Source organism: Terrapene carolina, unplaced genomic scaffold (genome assembly GCF_002925995.2).
Source record: "Terrapene carolina triunguis isolate 2854851 unplaced genomic scaffold, T_m_triunguis-2.0 Scaffold68, whole genome shotgun sequence".
Classification (NCBI taxonomy): domain Eukaryota; kingdom Metazoa; phylum Chordata; order Testudines; family Emydidae; genus Terrapene; species Terrapene triunguis.
The window spans coordinates 17,686,702-17,705,256 of NW_020664419.1; the positions used below are offsets into that span (position 1 = coordinate 17,686,702).

At 42.7% G+C, this 18,555-nt stretch overlaps 1 protein-coding gene across 1 annotated transcript in view; it reads left to right on the forward strand.

The window, feature by feature from the left end:
- The window catches only part of MAGI2 (membrane associated guanylate kinase, WW and PDZ domain containing 2), a 1,103,226-nt gene that overhangs the window by 16,133 nt on the left and 1,068,538 nt on the right, over positions 1-18,555 (forward strand). The window lies entirely within an intron of this gene.

An 18,555-nucleotide genomic window follows, 5' to 3' on the forward strand; every position in this document is an offset into this window, starting at 1 on the left:
ACTCCTGTGAAGAGGATAGTAATAACGGTATCATAGCTTTACATCTCCTCTGAAAGCAGTACAGTGCCCCCTACCACACTACAGGGCACTGGATAAGCATGACTCAGAGGGATGAGTGCACCTACTCAATCACCAACACCAGCTCCTTCCTGCTCTGAGCTGCTGCTTGGAGACGTTCCCACCAAGAGGTGACTCCATCTCATTCTGTTTATCTTCTGGGATCTGATGGATCACCGAATGTGCATGGCATAGCTATGAGTCAAAAATGTATGCCCACGTTTACTCATGTTTTGCCTTAAATCAATGCTGTGTGATCACTGCTGAGAGGTGATGCCTACTCAGACACAGGAACAGCCTCTGTGGTTACATAGCCCAAGAGGTTTTATGGGTGCCCAGCTACAGAGAATGCTGTCTCCTGCATGCAGCCCAGGGGCAGGGAGTGTGGACTTGCAGACCATGATTTACACAAGGCATTTGCTGAGAGACTGCAAAACAAAGTTAAAAAAAAACATTTCACTCAAGCCTTCAATCCAAGAATTGTTTCTTATTTTTTATTTTCCTGTTACCGTGTTTCCTTCTTACATGTAGGTCTGGTGAATTTACAGTAACCTTCTAAAAAAATTTATAGAGGATGATAGATTATTTTACATACACCAAATTTGCCTCTCATCTTTTTCTTCCCAGACGCTTTACGGTGCTGACCTAAAGAGCTCTTTGCTCTCACATGTTGCATCATGTCTAAAATGTAGCTTGAAAGCTCTTTGGGGCAGGGTCTCTTTCTTTCTTTTTATCTGCTTGTAAAGCACTAAGTGCATTTTTGGGGCTCTGTGTAATTAACAAATATCCTTATTACTCTAAAACTGAATAGTCAATTTGATGAAGACCATTCATATTTTTAATAATCTTCTTCCAAAGCAACTTCCCACCTTGGCTTCTCTTGGTCACATAAACGCTCTGTTTCACCACCTCATTCATCATCTCTGCTGCTAATCCCAGCTCCAAATATAGGGCTTGGTCCTGAGAGGTGCTATGCACCCTAAACTTCCATTGAAGAAATATACATGGCCGGTGTTCTGTACCTTTCAGGATCAGGCTCATACAAAGTAATTTGTTAACATGCATTAGCCCAGTGGCGTTCCCAGGCAAAATTGCAAGTGCCTAGTTGCAAGTGCCTGTCATCACCAGAAATGCTCCATAAGCCTTCTGAAGGCTACTCCTGGTTTTGTGGGCAGCCTTTTTAATAGTAGCTGTGTAGTGGCATGTTAGCGTTTTGCAGTTGCTTATGAGTGCTCCATTCCTAGGGGTAGCCATACCTGGATATTTTTATTCTTTAGTTGTGGTGGTGTGCACTCTTCTTTTGACTGATCTTCCTTTGAAACACCATAAGTCTGGCTTTTTGAACAATTGACTAGGCCTTGTATTTGCTTGCAAAGCACCTGCAACAACATGGCATTTCTGTTTCACACACATCAAGCAAATCAGCCACGAATTACACATCCATCGTATTTATGCCTCACTGGTTGGAAAGACATAATTTCACGTGTCCCATTGAGTCTTGCTTTGTTTTGCTGTGCCAATATCAACTACTCAGTGCAGTTTCATACAAGTATTATCAAGTACTCAATGGAGTGCAGATTATTTTATGTTTCCGTAGCAGGTAGTTGTCGATTGTTTGCATTTCTTACATCAGCGTGTTAGCATTGAGACCCCATAGAGTTGGAGCTTGTTTTGAAGATTAAATATAGCTGAACATTCATACTTACTTGAGCCATCCACAAGCTATGCCTGTAACTTAATACTGTCTTTGTAAGTTGCAGAAAATTTTGGATGAACTTGGTTTTAAGGAAAGGCTTTAAGCTATTCCCTTAAATAATTCATTATACACACAAGGAGCTTCCTTGACTAGCAAATGTAAGTGAGGAAGGAGAGTGGAGCTGATTTAGGTAGGAAAGGGGAATGTAGAACTAAGAGTGGAACATGGAATGAATAATTCTACTGAATTGCCTAAAGGGATATGTAGTATTTATCAACCTATCACAGTGGACTAGCACCGTATATCAATACTTTGCCTAACATTACTTCTTTTCAGACTATACATCCTACCAGCCTGTTAAAGCTGTTTTGTTGTCATGCCTCTTCCACTATATTCAAGCACAGCTGGCTTAGCCATTTAAGGAAATAAACGTACTAAGCTTTAGTAGAAGACTGTACGCACTTCCCTGTTGTTGTGAATCTGTAGAAGCAAAGGGCTTTGGCAAGGCTACACTCACAGATAAGTTACAGTAACTTTGGGGCTCTGATTTAAACTGATAGAAGCCAGGAATTTGTGAGAGAAGGCTGAAAATCTGTCTTTTCACCTATCTCATATCTTATCTAAAATCATTTGCTGCTGTAATTGCCCTCTGACATAGGGCAATGCTGTGTCAGTACTGTGGCACAATAGACTAAAATTCTGCTCTGTTACATCAGTGTGTAACTCCTCTGATTCCACTGGAATTCCAGTGGATTCACACTAGAGTAATTCAGACTAGTATTATGTATTACAATGAACTGACATTGTGCTCAGCACTGTACTGATATAAAGACACAGTTCCTACCTCATGCAGCTTACAGTCATAGAATCATAGAATAGAATATCAGGGTTGGAAGGGACCTCAGGAGGTCATCTAGTCCAACCCCCTGCTCAAAGCAGGACCAATCCCCAACTAAATCATCCCAGCCAGGGCTTTGTCAAGCCTGACCTTAAAAACCTCTAAGGAAGGAAATTCCACCACCTCCCTAGGTAACCCATTCCAGTGCTTCACCATCCTCCTAGTGAAAAAGTTTTTCGTAATATCCAACCTAAACCTCCCACATTGCAACTTGAGACCATTACTCCTTGTTCTGTCATCTGCCACCACTGAGAACAGCCTATCTCCATCCTCTATGGAACCCCCCTTCAGGTAGTTGAAGGCTGCTATCAAATCCCCCCTCACTCTTCTCTTCCGCAGACTAAACAATCCCAGTTCCCTCAGCCTCTCCTCATAAATCCAAAAGCCTGATCCTGTAACAACTCCATACATCAAACACCTTAAGACTGGGATTTTCAAAGGAGACTGAGGGAGTTAGGCACCCAATCTCAATGAATTTCAAAGAGATCTGGGCACCTTTGAAGATCCTAGCCTAAGCCATTAAGTTCCACATAGGGGCCTCAAATTAGGAAAATTCAGCGCAGGCTCATCCAACACACAGTAGAGAATCCAAAAAGGTATGTTTCCAAAAGGTGTTTTTAATTGCCTTGGTGTATTCTCGTTAGTGGATTATCAGTGAAAAGGTCACTTCAGTGAGGGAAAAATGGAGTGTTCAACTCAACTCTGAATTTCTTGTTTAGCTCAATGGAATGGTGCCAGATATAAGAAAGGGCAGAATTTATGCCTTGATGTTGTTTTAACATTTCCCCCACCCCAAGTTAATTGATTTATTTTAATGTGAAATAAATCTCTCCTGTGAGAATTTATGAGATCCTTGGAATAGGCACCATCTTTCTGTTCTGTGTTTGTACAAGCTTACAGTCTAATGTTAATAAGGTGTCATAAGGAGTGAAGATATCAAATCATGATTAACAAGAACAGAAAATGTTAAAGTTCTCAGGAGAGGGTTTCTTGTGATTTGGTAGTATAAAGGTAATAAATCCAATACAATATATTTAAAGACTTTAAAACAGATGATTATTAACCCAACAGAAGTTGTTACAGTCCATTATGTCATTGACTGTAAAAAGACTTTAAAATGCCAGATTTCTTGTCATCCTTCAAATCACTTATTAATATACTGCTTATGATCTTTTCCCGTGAAATAATGTGCAATTGCATCCTGTGTGCAACTGTTTTTTCCATTTATAACTTTCTATTTTTAAAAACCGTATTTTTAACTGGGATATTTTTAGGTAAATGTTAATGTAAAGTACACAGGTCTATACGTTTTGGGTGTGGTTGGTTATATAAAGATAAGAACAAAGATGTATATAGTGCAATATTGTTATTCTTAACAGTATATCCAGCTACTAGATGCAGTAGTGTTATATACATAGGTGTTTGGCACAGTTGTTGTTTTACACTGATAGGTCCACAAATAGTTGTCAGTAGTTTTTAAACACTGATTGTTGGTTATTTAGTAGATTTCTGATACTTGAGAAAGGAAGGGAAGGATGGACTTGTGGTGGAGTCATCAGACTAGGACCCAGGAGATGTGGACTCAATTAATTTCTGCAAAGACCTTGGGCAGGTCACTTGGGCCAGATTTTTAAGATATTTAGGCACCCAAAGATTCGTAGGACTGGAAGGGACCTCGAGAGGTCATCTAGTCCAATCTCCTGCACTCATGCCAGGAGTAAATATTATCTAGAGCACTGGTTCTCAAACTTTTGTACTGGTGACCCCTTTCACATAGCAAGCCTCTGAGTGCGACCCCCCTTATAAATTAAAAACATGTTTTTATATATTAAACACCACTATAAATCCTGGATGCAAAGCGGGGTTTGGGGTGGAGGCTGACAGCTCGTGACCCCCCCCATGTAATAACCTCAGGACTCTCTGAGGGGTCCCGACCCCCAGTTTAAGAACCCCTAATCTAGAGAATCCCTGACAGGTGTTGGTCTAACCTGTTCTTAAAAATCTCCAATGATGGAGATTCCACAACCTCATTAAGCAATTTATTCCAGTGCTTAAGTATCCTGACAGGAAGTTTTTAATAATGTCCATCCTAAACAGCCCTTGCTGCAATTTAAGCCATTGATTCTTGTCCTATCCTCAGAGGTTAACGAGAACAATTTACCTCCCTCTTCCTTGTAACAGTCTTGAAAATGTATTTGAAAACTGTTATCATGTCCCCCCTCAGTCTTCTCTTCTCCAGACTAAACAAACCCAATTTTTTCAATCTTTCCTCATAGGTCATGTTTTCTAGACCTTTAATATTTTTTGTTACTCTCCTTTGGACTTTCTCCAATTTGTCCACATCTTTCCTGAAATGTGGTGCCCAGAACTGGACACAATACTCCAGGTGAGGCCTAATCAGCACGGAGTAGAGTGGAAGAATTACTACTCATGTCTTGCTTACAACACTCCTGCTAATACATCCCAGAATAACGTTTGCTTTTTTTGCAACTGTGTTACACTGTTGACTCATTGGTGCCTAGTGAGATGTTCTGAAGCACCTGGGTGCCAAACTGCCTATCTCAAATCCCAGTGGGCACCTTTCTGCATCTTTAGGCACCACAATACCATTACAATTCTGGCCTTAATCTCTCTGACTCAGTTCCCCGTCAGTAACATTAATAAAAATATAACACATTATACAAATAACAGTTTCCACAAGGGGTTGTGAGAGTAATTTAATTAAAGAATGCAATACATTCAGGTGCCACAGTGATGAGGGCCATGTCAGTACGTAGAGAGATGTAGTTGTTAATAATTGAGTATGGGTCTGATCCTTCAATACTGAAATCAATGGCCAAACTCTCATTAATTTCAGTGATACTGAATCAGGCTCTATAAACAAGAACAGGCATTGTGGGACACCTCCTGGAGGCCAATTGCAGCACCGTAATCGCCACGGTGTCTACACTGGCACCGCAGCGCTGTAGCCCCGGCGCAGAAAGCTGTACGCCTCTCATTGGGGTGTTTTTTTTAAAGCGGTACAGCTGTGCGGTTTCTGTGCACTAAGTAGCTTGGCAGCGTGTACACCTCGGGAGTTACAGCGCAGAAAGCTGCTTTAGTGTGCAGAAACTTGCCAGTGTAGACAGGACCTAAGAGATAGCCCACAGTGTGGTTTTAGCTCAAGGTTATTGTTGTCTCCTTGGTCTTTGTGTATTATAAGTAACTCATTGGCTCTTATCAGTCTTGTGACAATATCCCAATCAAAGCTGTGATCTTTTCTATGTCTTGTATTTCTCTTGTTTTCTTTAGCTACATTAAAAAAAAACGAGGAGACCTTCTGGCACCTTAGAGACTAACACATTTATTTGGGCATAAGCTTTCGTGGGCTAAAACCCACTTCATCAGATGCATGGAGTGAAAAATACAGTAAGCAGTATATATATTACAGTACATGAAAAGATGGGAGTTGCCTTACCAAGTGGGGGGCCAGTGCTAATGAGGCCAATTCAATCAAGGTGGAAGTGGCTTATTCCCAACAGTTGACAAGAAGGTGTGAGTGTCAACAGAGGGAAAATTACTTTTTGTAGTGACCCAGCCACTCCCAGTCTTTATTCAGGCCTAATTTGATGGTGTCCAGTTTGCAAATTAATTCCAGTTCTGCAGTTTCTCGTTGAAGTCTGTTTTTGAAGTTTTTTTGTTGAAGAATTGCCACTTTTAAGTCTGTTAATGAGTGTCCAGGGAGACTGAAGTGCTCTCCTACTGGTTTTTGAATGTTACAATTCCTGACGTCTGATTTGTGTCCATTTATTCTTTTGCGTAGAGACTGTCCAGTTTGGCCAATGTACATGGCAGAGGGACATTGCTGGCACATGATGGCATATATCACATTGATAGATGTGCAGGTGAACGAGCCCCTGATGGTGTGGCTGACGTGATGGTTCCTATGATGGTGTCCCTTGAATAGATATGCGGACAGAGTTGGCAACAGGGTTTGTTGCAGGGATTGGTTCCTGGCTTAGTGTTTTTGTTGTGTGGTGTGTAGTTGCTGGTTAGTATTTGCTTCAGGTTGGGGGGCTCTCTGTAAGCGAGGACTGGCCTGTCTCCCAAGGTCTGTTTTGAGTGAGGGATCATCCTTCAGGATAGGTTGCAGATCCTTGATGATGTGCTGGAGAGATTTTAGTTGAGGGCTGTAGGTGACGGCTAGTGGCGTTTCTTTGTTGGGCCTGTCCTGTAGTAGGTGACTTCTGGATACCCTATTGGCTCTGTCAATCAGTTTCTTCACTTCACCAGATGGATATTGTAGTTTTAAGAATGCTGATAGAGATCCTGTAGGTGTTTGTCTCTGTCTGAGGGATTGGAGCAAATGCGGTTGTATCTTAGAGTTTGGCTGTAAACAATGGATCGTGTGATGTGGTCTGGATGAAAGCTACGTTTAGCTATATTGTAATTGTAAGTTTTTCTCTTATGAGCCATAGTGTAGTGACTTGTTTCTTGCTGCTATTGTTAATTTTCAGAATCTCTCCCTCTCTCTCTTTGCTGTTTGGTAGAGATGAGGGAGTGCATCTCAGAACATATTATTCTTGTCCTTTTATCAAAGTATAGTATATGTTGAAGGTTTTCTGTAAGATGTTATAAAATATGTGTGACTAGATATTTAGATCTGGGACACTCCTAGAAAATTTAGCTCCCTTCCTTACAGCAGCGGTTAGGGCTGCTTGAATTAATTTTGTTGGTGATTATGATGATAGTGAAACAACATGTGCTGACTTTGCATTGGAACTTTCTCCTGATGGGGGGGGGGGGGGGAGAGGGAAGTGGCATTTTGGAAGGTGTCTGACCACCTTCCACTTCTACATTACCTTGAAATTCTGCTTCCTATTTTCCTTTGTGGTGTGACTTACCTATTTCAGCTCTCTTTTTCTCTGCTATACCTGCCTGCCTTTCTGAGTTTTTGCACTTCATTTTCATACTTGTCTGTGTGTTTCTATCCAGTGCGTTGTGGTATACAGGCAACGTTGCGGATGAAGATAATCATAAAAAGAAGGGTTGAAATCCTCTGCCCATTGAAGTCAATAGGAATTTTGCCATTGCCTTCAGTGTGCCAGGAATTCACTCCTGATCTTTGTTATTTGCTGAGTTGCTTAAACACTTTCAAGTGTGAACCTGAAGGAGCTGATGTAGGTGAGTAATTTAATTTTGTTCCCATCTTGCTGTGGTGTCATGGATGGGGCAGGAAATGTTTCATAACCAATTTGTTCTTTTTTGTGTTTCCAAATTAAGATGTTTTTGTACTACATGAGTGTCTAGATTACTGCTTTGATCTTTCAGTTATATATGAAGGATACTGACTTCCATAATGAAGCTGGAAGAGCTGTTCCCCCCTCCCCCCCCTACACATACAAGTAGTGTGTGGTATCTGATATTTCGTTTATTGGATATTTTAGGTGAGCTGTTTGAAATTTGGAAGTACCAGTCCCTTGTTTTCTTTGCTGTCATTCGGGAGCTCATATGTGATTCTATTCTTTATCTCTCCTTGAGATGAATTTGAAACACTATTCTTTTTGGGAGTATTGGGATGATTCCAGAAAAGGAACAGGAATCTTGGCAGGACATTCATTTCAAATAACCCTGTTCTGTGTGTTGGGGTTAGAAGGAGAATTGGTCATCTGTTCAAACAAATAAAAGAGGTGAACAAACTGAAGTAGGTTTTTGTCTTATACAGACTTTGGGACAAAAATCTGCTTTCAGTTAAGCTAGTGTAAATTTAGAATACATCCACTGGCATAAATGGAATTGCTCTGGATTTATAGATGTGACTGAGAACAGATTTCAGCCCACTTTGTACCGTTGTTTTTCAAGATACCAGAAGCCCTGTTAACTCAATTTACAAGACCCAAGATCCTGGATTGCTGAAGCTGGATATTGTCTTATTGTGGCTTCTGTCTTCAGTGTGTTTATTTTTCAGCTAGAGGTTAGGCTGAATTCCTGTACTGGGTAAAGGCACTGAAAGCACTGAGATATTTGGCTTTGATGTATAGCAGAATGTTACCTGCAAGAAAAACAATTTTGTTTTCTGCCCACTCTATATTTATGCCCTATATTTCTGAGTTATTATGTAACACAATGTCCAGGGTGAAGCGTAGTGGGGAAGAAAGGGCATCCTTATCCATTTCTCTTTTGGAGAGGAAAAGGTTCTGAATAAACCATACACCAGAGTTGAATTGATCTCTGGATACATATTCCTAAACCACTGCAAAGAAACACATCTATTTCATCCTGTCCAATGCTTTCTGTCATACAGCCATGGGGACAAGAGTGGAACCAGGTTCCTAACAGTAATAACTAATTTTTATTTACCTTTCCACAAAAGCACCAAAACAGATAACATTATGGACTTCAGAGTTGCATTGTTCCAGTTCAAATTCATAGCCAATATTTGAATTACAAGAGCAGTTTAATTTTTTTTAAATGACCCAATGTTAATGAATGTAGCAAACCTGCACCCTGAAAGGAGCAGTGTCGCATCAAGACTGATACAGGAATTGAGCTCAAACGTGAGTAGTTGTATGCTAGCAGTTGAAAAAAAGCAGTTGTGTATGAGAAGCATTTGCCTGAGGCTGGTGTTTTTAATAACATTATCTGGGAACAAGGCAGTAACATGTAATTATTTTGCACTCCAAACAGAATTCAAACTCTCTCTTGTCAGATTTAGTTTAAAAAAACCTTCCTTAGTGAGACAGCACAGATACTGGAATGATAGGACTTCAGAAATACACGTAGGTAGGTAGGTCTTGCATGCCAGCTGTGTCAGCCTTGAACAAATTTTTATGGTTGAGTTATAAACTCTTGATTAGGGATTTCTAATACAAATGCGCACAGACCCTCACATTTAATGGTCATAGAGAGCTCCACTATCAGCTAACTCACTGATTAGTTAGAATTAAGATCAAGTCAACTTAAGATCAAAGACAATAAAGAAAAGGCAGAATAGCATACTATAGTAACTGAGGCTTGTATCTACCAAAATTATCCAAGGCCTTTCTAGGCCATGAATGCTGATTCCATATCAGACAGACCTATCCAGGTGAAAGGTAGATTCATGGTGTAGGGTTCCTTCTGCCCTCCCAAAAATATTCTGCACAGTTTCTAAGTAGTAAGTATTGTAATTTTGGATATTTCAGTTTGAGTTCCCATCTGCACTTGTAGCTCTTACTGACTTCAGCTGGAGTTGGGGGCACTCAGATGCCCTGAACAGTAGGCTCTGTGGACTAAAATTTCAGAAGAGTCCACTAATTTTGGGTGCCACAACTGGCGATACATTGGACCAGATTTTCATAGATGCTGACCATCACTACTGATTTGAATTGGAGTTGTGAGTGCTCAACACCTCTGAAAATCAATACCCCAGGTGTGTCAGGTTGGGTGCCCCAAATTAGTGGACACTCTTGAAAATGTTGGCCTCAACTTCTGTGTACATCTATAATCTGGAAAGGGCTCAGATTATGCAGGAAAGAGTCTCATAAATATCCCAATAAATAATTAAATAAATATATGCCATATTCAGCTCTGGTGGCTCTCAGTAAAATTATTTGATTTTTGCCATTTGAAATGCTTGCGAAAAGTGCTGATTGGACAGTCCTGGTGACTGTAGTTCTCCATCTACAGATTACATCCAGTAGATTCAGCAGCAGTAAGGCCTTTCTTACACTGCAGCCAAGATAGCTCAGTTCTGACCTGGAAGGGTCACTTGGTGGCTTTTGTGATGTGGCTGCTGTTCCGTTCGTAACTGGAGTGAAATAGCCAAACTCTGTTCACATATGCCGCTCGGTAGAAGCTAACAACTTTTGATCACTACCAGACTGGGCTAGGTTTGGACATTTGATTTGGAGTAGTGAAACTCAAAATTAATTGAAAAAAACAAAACAGAAGATGAAACAGGAATATTCAAATTGTGCTTCAGAAATGACTCGGAATATTGTGAGAAAATAGATTCAGAGTCAGAGACCGTGAGAGTATAAGTAGCGCTTTTGCATTGGAATCCTAGCATTCAGGGTCTGATTTCCCATGGAAGGAACATCGGGACACTTTTTCATGAGCGGGTGAATCTTTTTGTACTTGCAGATCCTGTAACCTAGATGATTTGTGGCTTTAGTCTGAGATTTAGACATTTAAGTGGCAGTAACAGCAGACACAAAAAGGAGGCCCAGTGATGGCAGAGATGAATCTTTCACTCACAATGAAAAATAATTGATTGATTTTACCTCCATTGACGTCAGTGGGAGCAGATTGAGGCCTTAAAGTTCAAGGGTCTGGGTTTCTCTCCATGTCTGACTCCTGATTGTCTCATATCTCACAAACATAAAAATTCACTCTTAATTTAAAAAGAGTGCAGGACGAAAAGGGAAATGGTCTTGTTAACTACATTAAAGAAATGGTCAGGTTCTTACACACAAGAATAAATCAGAGAAGTATTGCTAGTCTCTGTCAGTATCTGTGTGACCTCACAATGTGCATTATAAACTCCATTTATAACTTTACGGTGAAAATTTGCTCCAGACTAAAATTTCATAGAGTTTCTGCCCTGGAGAATTCAGTTTAAGTGGTTTGACTATCTTAAAATTACATGAGTTAAAAAAATCCAGATGTGTACAAGTTTGAGACAGTATATTTTTTAGAGGAGGGAATATTTTTTAGACATGCTGTACTTAAAGGTGAAGTCTAAAGATGAGAGCTAGGGGCCATTTGGGCTCTGACACTTATTCCCCCTGTGGCCTAGGAGTAAGTTTGTTAACCTACTTGTCTCTATTTTCCCACGTATAAATTGAGGATAAAACCTATCTCCCATGGGTGTTGTGAAGATTCATTTAGTTGGTAAATTGTGAAGCCCTAGTGTATCTGAGAAATGGGTTTTGTTTGTAATGCAATCAGAACCAGATGAGGTTTAATCACACTCAGTAGTCGCTGGAACAAATAATCCACTTGGAACTTGATTTAAAAAAGTTTTTACGTCTGTGCAAAATTAGGGTTTGATCTTGCAAACCGTCATTCATGTGTGTAAGGACAGTGGGCCAGATTTTCAAAGGTATTTAAGGCACCTAAAAATGCAGATAAGTGTGTAGTGGGATTTTCAAAAGTGCCATTCCTCAATTCAGAAGAGATGGGGGTTGGTTGAAGAGCTTTCTTCTGCTCTGGAACAAGCTCCCCTCCTCCTGGCCCTAAGCATTTGTCATCTGCTGGCCTTTAGATCATGCAGAAAAGTGGGGTGCTGCTGCAGATGGGGATTAAATCTGTGTAAGGAAGGGGAGTTTTGTGAGGTAGGAGTTCTGCTGGCTATCATGGGTAACCTGTTGTGTAATTTTATCTGTGTTCTTGTAATTTGTGGCAGGGGTGCCTAGGACAGGGGTTCTTATAACAAAAATGTTGGTGGCCTCAGAGTGGCAAGAGTTGGTGGCCGTTTTGACAAATTTTCCTAAAATACTTAACTAACTTTAGGAAAAACAAATAAATATGCACATACACACATCCAAATCATTGTAATTGATTTATGTGGGGCGCCTTTTGCAGACTCAATAATAAAAATCATGTACAGCTGCATTTTGGTGCATCTGGCCCCTGCTTCCTCCTCTAATCCCCCACCCATCACCTCTATCCCCTGCCGCCTTCCCCAACCTCCCCGGACTCCTTATTGCCCCCAGACCCTGCTGCTCCACTGTCATTGCTCTAAGCTCCCTTCTGCAGCCTCACACCCCAGGCTCATCCTGTTCCTTGCCTTTTGACCACAGCACCCAGTAAGGCCAGCCCTGCTAAAGCCCTACGGACCGCCACCCTGGGCTGAAGCCAGCCACTGGAGTCCCGCAGCTGAAGTTGAGGCAGAGAGCTGCAAGGAAGGGCCGCTGCTTTGTCCCCTCCCCAATCTCTGCCCAGAAGGCTGTCGTGGCCACAGGAAAACCCCTTGATGGCCGCATGCAACCACGGTGGCCGCATTTGAGAAATGCTGGCCTAGAACCTTGGATAGGTGCCTCCTTTTGTATTGTAGAAATCCAGATAAATGAATACAATAAAAGATCCACGATGACATAAGAATGGCCAGACTGGATCAGACCAATGGTTCATGTCTTCCAACAGTGGCCATTGCCAGATGCTTCAGAGGGAATGAGCAGAACAGGATGACTATTGAGTGATAGTCCAGTCCCAGCTCCTAGTAGTTGGAGGTTTAGGGACACCCAGAGTGTGGAGTTGTTTCCCTGACCGTGTTGGCTAATAGTCATGAATTTATCTAATTCGGTTTTGAACCCAGTTATACGTACGGCCTTCGCATCATCCCCCGGCAAAGAGTTCCATGGGTTGACTGTGCATTGTGTGAAGAACTACTTCCTTATGTTTGTTTTAAACCTGCTGCCTATTAAATTTCATTGCATGACCCCTGGTTCTTGTATTATGTGAAGGGGAAAATAACACTTCCTCATTCACTGTCTCCACACCATTCATGATATTATAGACCTCTATCATATGTGTCCTTAGTTGTCTCTGTTCTAAAATGAACAGTCCGAGTCTTTATAATCTCTTCTCATGTGGAAGCTGTTCCATATCCCCAGTCATTTTTTTTGTTCTTCTCTGTACTTTTCCCAATTGTAATATATCTTTTTTGAGATGGGGCAACCACAACTGCATGCAGTATTCAGCACGTGGGCATACCATGGATTTGTATAGTGACATTATGATATTTCTGTCTTATTATCATATCCTTTTCCTAATGGTTTCTAACATTCTGATACCTTTTTTGACTGCTGCTGAAAACTGAGCAGATGTTTTCAGAGAACTAGCCATGATGGCTCCAAGATCTCTTTCTTGAGTGGTAACAGCCCATCTTTTTGTGTGTATAGTTTGGTGTAAGGAGGAGCGCGTGTCTCTCCCCTTCTGACAGGGCAGGGCTAGTGAGCCCTCCTGGTTATTAATCCAAGTAGCAGTTAGTCCCTCTGCCCAATCCCACAATCAGGGCAGTGAGCAGTTAGCAGGCCTGGCCAACAATCAGCCCAGGCCTTAATTAGTCTTTCCGCCCCAGTCCCTCAATCAGGGAAATTCGCAGTTTATAACTCAGGCTGAGTCTGTGCGATAAAGCCCAGCAGTTCAGGGTGGAGAATTAGCTCCCAACCGGGAGCGATAGCAAATGTGCCTGGTGCCCTAGCTCCGGTGGGCGCCAGACCAATTCAGGCCTCTGGCCTATTGGTGGGGAGGTGGCCACGCTTCACAGGTGGGGTGCCCAGGGTAGGGGGACGCAAGCCCTCCCACTCCATTGCGTCCCAGCCCAGGGCCCTATAGGGGCTCGGATCCCCACCCCACTGAGCCCCAACCAGCTGCACCTGGATCCCCACCCCACTGAGCCCCACTCCCCCTGCATCTGGACCCCTCACCAAGCCCCCCACATCCAGACTCCCCTGCTGAGCTCTATTCCCCCCATACCCAGACGCATGACCGCTGAGCCCCAACCACCTTCACCCGGACCCCCCCTGCAGAGTCTCATTACTATTGCACCCAGAACCCCACAACAAGCCCCTGTGCATCCAGATGCCCACGCATCCAGATCCCGCACTTAGCTGCCCACACCCAGATTGCCCCACACAGAACCCTCTCAACCCACACCTGGATCCCCCCACACTAAGCCCCTCCACACTTGGATCCTTCCTTGCTGAGCCTGCCTGCCTGCATCTGGCACAGAGGGGCAGGGCCCTGGGATGTTTCTGGGGCAGGCCCAGTCCTTGCACTGTGTCAGGGTTGGGTGCAGCCTCACTGCTGAGTCCGTGTCCTGGGGGAGGGGAGCTGCACAGTGATCTCCCACCTCTGCAGCCAGTGGCAGTCCCCACTGCCATGCTGGAGCCTCCACATTTATTTGACAAATACAATTTGTAGAATTTTGCAGAATTTTAAAATATTGTGTGCAGAATTTTTTTTTTTTGGCGCATAATTTTTATTTTTTTGGCACAGGATGCCCTCAGGAGTATAGGGTGCCATACACTGTTAGGGCCCTGGGTTGGAGGCCGGTGGAGTGGGAGTGCCCAGGTTCCCCTACCAACTGCGCCTGATACAGACTGGGCATAAGCCCCATGCCCACCTCACTCCTCTGTCAGTATTAAGAGGGACTGGACTGAAAGATCTTGCTGGGATACGGCACTAGGCACGCTACCCACTAAGCCACCTCGCCTGCTGGCTCGCCTCCCTTGTCCACATGTTTGCTGACACCCTTGAAAAGTTCTAATTGATTGGGGAAGCACTATTTTCCCTTACAAAAGCCTGTTGACTCTTCCCTAACATATCATGTTCATCGATGTGTCTGATAATTCTGTTCTTTACTATAGTTTCAATCAATTTGCCTGGTACTGACATTAGGCAAACTGGCCTGTAACTGCTGGGATTGCCCCTGGAGTCTTTATAAAAATCAGTGTTACATTAGCCATCCACCAGTCATCCAGTACAGAGACTGATTTAAGCAAGAGGTTACATACCACAGTTAGTGAGTGGTTCTGCAGTTTTGTATTTAAGTTCCTTCAGAACTCTTGGGTGAATACCATCAGATCCTGGGGTCTTATTACTGTTTAATTTATCAGTTTGTTCCAAAATATCCTCTCTTGACACCTTAATTTGGGACAGTTCCTCAGATTTTTCACCTAAAAAGAATGGCTCAGGTGTGAAAATCTTCCTCACATCCTCTGCAGTGAAGAGCAATGCAGAGAATTCATTTAGCTTCTCCACAACAGTCTTGGCATCACTGAGTGCTCCTTTAGCACTTTGATCATCCAGTGGCCCCACTGACTCTTTAGCAGGCCTCCTGTTTCTGATGTACTTAACAAAAATTGCTGTTAGTTTTTATGTCTTTTGCTAGTTGCTCCTCAAGTTCTTTTTGGGCCTGCCTAATTAGACTCTTACACTTGAGATGCCAGAGTTGATGCTCCTTTCTATTTTCCTCAGTAGGATTTCACTTCCAATTTTTATAAGATAGCCTTTGGCCGCTAACTGCCTCTTTTACTGTGTTGTTTAGCCATGCTGGCATTTTTGTTTTGGTCCTCTGATTGTTTTTTTATTTGGGGGTATACATTTAGTGAGCCTCAATTATGGTGTTTTGAAATAGTTTCCATGATGCTTGCAGGCATTTCACTCTTGTGACTGTTCCTTTTAATTTCCATCAACTTGTTTCCTCATTTTTCTCCTTTTTTGAAGATAAATGGTATTGTGGTGAGTTTCTTTGGTATTTTCCCCCCTTCAAGGATGTTAAATTTATTTACATTACGGTTGCTATTACTAAGCGGTTCAGCTATATTCACCTGTTGCACCAGATTGTGTGCTTAACTTTGGACTACATCAAGAATTGCCTCTCCTCTTGTGGGTTTCAGGATAAGCTAGTCCAAGAAGAAGTCATTTATGGTGTATAGAAATTTTATCTCTGTATTATGTCCTGCAGTGACATGTACCCCATCAATATGGGGATAAATGAAATCCCTCAATATTATTGGGTTTTCTGTTTTTGTAGCTGCTCTGATCTCCCTGAGATTTTCACAGTCATGATCACCATGCTGGTGACGTGGTTGGTAGTATATTCCTATTGCTATACTTACGTACTTATTCAAGCATGGAATTTTTATCCATAGAATTCTGTGGTACTGTTTGATTCATTAAAGTTTTTTACTATATTCGACTCTATTTCTTTTATACATAGGGCCAGTCCTCCACCAGTGTGACCTACAGTAACTCCTTACTTAAAGTTGTCCCGGTTAACATTGTTTCGTTGTTACGTTGCTGATCAATTACGGAACATGCTCATTTAAAGTTGTGCAATGCTCCACTCTTACGTTGTTTGGATGCCTGCTTTCTCCACAGCTGGCAGCCTCCCTACGCCCGCCCCCTCCCCAGCGCCTCCCGCCCACCGGCAGACCCCGCGGATCAGCGCCTTCCCCCTCCTCCCGCCACCTCCTGCCCACAGCAATCAGCTGGCTTACGGTGTTTAGGAGGTAGGAGGGAAGGGGGAGGAGCGAGGACTGGGTGCGCAGGCTCCCCCTCCCTCCCCTGCCTCCTGAACGCCGCAAACCAGCTGATTGCCCTGGGCAGGAGGCAGGCGGGGGAGGAAAGGGGAGCCTGCGCACCAAGTCCTCACTCCTTCCCCCTGCCTCCCCTGCCTCCTGCCTGCGGCAATCAGCTGGCTTGCAGCGTTCAGAAGGGAGGGGGGAGAGGGGGGAGGAGCGAGGACACAGCATGCGAAGTAAAGGGGGGGGAGAAGAGGCGAGTCAAGGGTGGGGGCTTGGGAGAAGGGGTGGAGTAGGTGGGCCGAGGGTTGAGCCCCCTGACCCGGCAAAGTCAGTGCCTGTGCTTGCAAGAACAGCAAGAGGAGCAGCCGGACAATCCATCCTCTTCCACTCTCTGACTCCACCACCTCAACCAAGCTTCATACTCAGCAGTGACGTTTGTAGTATTATATTGTTTCTTTAAAATTGTTTAAAATGTATATGATGCCTTTTGTCTGGCAAATTTTTTTTCCCCTGGAAGCTACCCCCCCCATTTACATTAATTCTTATGGGGAAATTGGATTCGCTTAACGTCGTTTCACTTAAAGTCGCATTTTTCAGCGTTAAGTGAGGAGTTACTGTACTCTATCATTCCTATATATTTTGTATCTGTGTCCCATTGATTATCATCGTTCCACCCAGTTTCTGTGATGCTATTATATCAATACAGTAGAACCTCAGAGTTACGAACACCAGAGTTATGAACTGACTGGTGAACCACACACCTCATTTGGAACCGGAAGTATGCAATCAGGCAGCAGGAGAGACCAAAAAAAGGAAAAAAGAAAGAAAGAAAAAGCAAATACAGCACAGTACTGTGTTAAACATGAATGACAAAAGTAAAGGGAAAGTTTAAAAAAAAGATTTAACAAGGTAAGGAAACTGTACCTGAGCTTGTTTTATTTAAATTAAGATGGTTAAAAGCAGCACTTTTCTTCTGCATAGTAAAGTTTCAAAGCTCTATTAAGTCAATGTTCGGTTGTAAACTTTTGAACGAACAACAGTAATGTTTTGTACAGAGTTACGAACATTTCAGAGTTACAGCCTCCATTCCCAAGGTATTTGTAACGCTGAGGTTCTACTGTATCCTCATTTAATACCAGGCACTCAAATTCACCCTCCTTAGACATCCACCAGAATGGTGAACTCACTCACCTCTGATTTTAACTGTGCAGGGTGGGAAATGATCTCATCTTCTCAGGCCTGCAAAGATATACCAACATCCAGTGCAGACCGTGGAGGGTCGCATGCTTATATCTTGTTCAAGCGAGCAATGACAGTCTGCCAAATCAAAGCATCAGTAAAGCTTTCTCTCTGTGGCTGTTGTGTGCACATGCCCTGTGTAGGAGTTCACATACCATAGTGTGTGTTACCAAAATGGAGTGAATGATCTGTTGTTGTTTTTTAAAGTTGCCTAGATATATATTTACATGAGTGAATGAATGATGAGAGTGTCTGGCATCTCTTCACACTTTAAAAAATGGTTTAAATTTATGCTTACAGGGAGCAATTACTCTGCCATCTCCTTGCTCAACCACTTCCCTCAAGGATTATTTATTTTTCCTTTTTATCTTGTTGTTTATAAAACTTGCATAGAAAAGAATTTTACAAAGAAGAAAAAGATTGAGGCGGGAGGTGGGGAGGTGCCGGGGAAAACCCTGGAGGGCAAGATGGTGACTGGAGGCCCTGCAGCGTAGAGTGCTACATGTCATGGTACTGACAATTTCTTTAGTGAAACATAAATACCTCATTGTGGAGGATAAGATAGGAGTTCCTGCTGTATCCTTGCCAGAGTGTCTTTTGAAGCCTCTGAGTCAGCAGATATGGAGACAGATTTAGGGATAGACAGAGCCTTAACAAGAGATTTTTTT